At 38.9% G+C, this 2,500-nt stretch overlaps 1 protein-coding gene across 2 annotated transcripts in view; it reads left to right on the forward strand.

The window, feature by feature from the left end:
• The window catches only part of LOC119579501 (DNA damage-inducible transcript 4-like protein), a 13,421-nt gene that overhangs the window by 9,039 nt on the left and 1,882 nt on the right, over positions 1 to 2,500 (forward strand). The window lies entirely within an intron of this gene.

Consider the following 2,500-nt stretch of genomic DNA (forward strand, 5'->3'; position numbering starts at 1 on the left):
TATATATATAAATGTATGTATGTATTCTTACACTTCTTTCTATTCAATCCAACATGCTGAATTGACTCAGCGTCGGCAAGCGTGACACCAGTATAGAAGATTAGCATACATATAGCAATGCATAAAATAAATTTTTAAATCTCTTAACAACTAGAAGCCATTTGATACTCTGTCATCCCCAGAATTCATTGAAGAATAAATTCCAAATCGCCTCTAAACAAGGATCACTTAGCGTAGGTCAGGGGCTGGGCGTGAAATGCCGAGGCAAATAGGGAGGCGGGCAATACGTGACTCATATCACGGATACACTTCGATTCAAGCTGTAATGTAAGCCTTAAGAAGATGGAGCATCTGACTGGCTCCTGTTTCCTGTGCTGACTGTGACTGGGCGCCCCCACAGGATGATTAGTCACGTGTTGATTTAGCTTTTGTGGAAAGTTCCGTTTGGGTTAGCCCTGCCTTGGAGGACTTACTGGTGTTTGTCGGTTTGTTTTTTTGTTTCGTTTTCCTTCACGACGGGTTATTTTTAGCGGATGAGATTCATCGATGGCTATGGTGAATTCTGGTGTCACTTATTAGTTGTTGATTTTGATTGCTCGTGAACATCGCTTAAAGTCATTTCCTGGCACAACTCTAAAAATACTTCTTCCACTTCCTGCAGTTTTAAATTATACGTCAGAATGATTTGAATATGTATGTATATTAATGTTGTTGTCCATAGACCACATGGCACCATATCTAATCATATCAGTACAAGTTATCTGATTAGTTTGATGCCTACATTTAATGGCAACTAATATTTTATTCGCATTAACAAGTTGACGTCACATTGTGCAAGAAAAAAATAAAATATGCATACTGACTTGACGTGCAGCAGTGGAAATTTCCCTGCTGTTGTCTGTCTCTCAGATCGATAAAATGAACATGCCGGCAGCAGCGTTTTCTTGTGGATTTCTGCATTTGTTCATTATATGAGGATTGTTCCTTCTATTACAATGGGATGTGCGTGATTGTGTATTAAGATGGGTTTCAATGGTGTTGGTTTTTGAGGGGATGAACTCGAATAAAGTTAAAAAAAAAAAAAAAAGAGAAGGGTGGGTCGGTTTAAGAAGGACATGCATTCGGTGGTGGATGCGCTATGCTTGAACGTTATCGGTCATGAGTGAGATTTGCTTTCTCACTTTTTGTTGTTGTTGCGAGGTAATGTGATATGCAATAATTATTTTTCTTAGTAGCTGATACCGTCGAGAGTGAAAATAAAATGTGGAACATGATAAACAGGAAGAAAGTTGCCCTTGCGTACGGTATTATCGCATCTTGTTATTGTGAATTTAACTGAATGACATCTTCTTTTTTTTCTAAATCGGCTGAATATATGAAGTACAATAATAAAAAAAGTATATGCTATAAAAAGATTCAAGAAAATGTCATAGTGCACGAAGCTTTACAAAGGCGCGGTAATTTTCCACTCACAACCTGTACCGTGTGAACTCGTGACGTCACTGCGCATGCTCCTCCGCGGCGAGTGGCGGCATCATGCAAAGGGCGAGACGGGGCGGGAGGGCCTTTCGAATGTATGGGGTCGTGTTGTTAGGGGTTGATTTTTCCTAGATAGAGGGGGGTCGTTAGTTTTGATCTTCAAAATTTTTAAAAACAAATTCAATTAGTTAGGAATCCACAGACAAATATACTCACGTAACGCTGAATATATAGCGAAAAAATTAAAGGCAATAACTCGAGGAGAGACTCGCTTAAAATTCTGAGCGTCCTTGCCCATCCATAGGTGTACCCCTTTCTTATGTGACAGTGCCAAGCCTTTGGGACTTGAGTCATGTCACCCGAAGGAGACTTGATTTAGTCTGGCCGGGGCACATATACCTGAGTATTTGCACCTCTCAAGAGGTATACAGGGATTTAAGCAAGGTAATGGTAGTGGATTTCAGAGCCTGAAAGAGTTTTCCACAGGGAACAAAAAGACAAAGTTATGAATCCATGGTTTGCCTAAAATCGATGCCTTGGTCTCCCAGATATATAGGGTCAGATTATTTTATATTCCATCTTATTTTGCAGAATAAGGCTTCGTAATGACTATCGTGACCCACAAAATTGAGTTCGCGTGTCCATAAGGGGCTGTCTTGATAAGCAATCTTGCTTTGTTAAGCGTTATCTGCTAGATAATACGTTCGATTTAAATGGGGCCCTTTATCATAAAACATGCTGTGGGTAGTTTATTTGTTCACTTACCCAAATACAAAAAAATGTGTATAAAAAATCCAGAATGCGGCGATAGAAATAATCACGACAAAATATTAGCTGATAAAGAGATAAATCTTGCTGTTGCAGTTTACGATATAATAACACCATCATCGGGAAATATTAAACCCTGCTTATACTTGTACATTCACTATTTATGTTCGACAGCTTAACTTCAAGGTAATATGGTATCCCTGTTTTACATACAGTAATTCATAAATAAGGGACTAACAGTTGTCAATCTTCT

The sequence above is a fragment of the Penaeus monodon genome, chromosome 12, assembly GCF_015228065.2.
Source record: "Penaeus monodon isolate SGIC_2016 chromosome 12, NSTDA_Pmon_1, whole genome shotgun sequence".
Lineage (NCBI taxonomy): Eukaryota > Metazoa > Arthropoda > Malacostraca > Decapoda > Penaeidae > Penaeus > Penaeus monodon.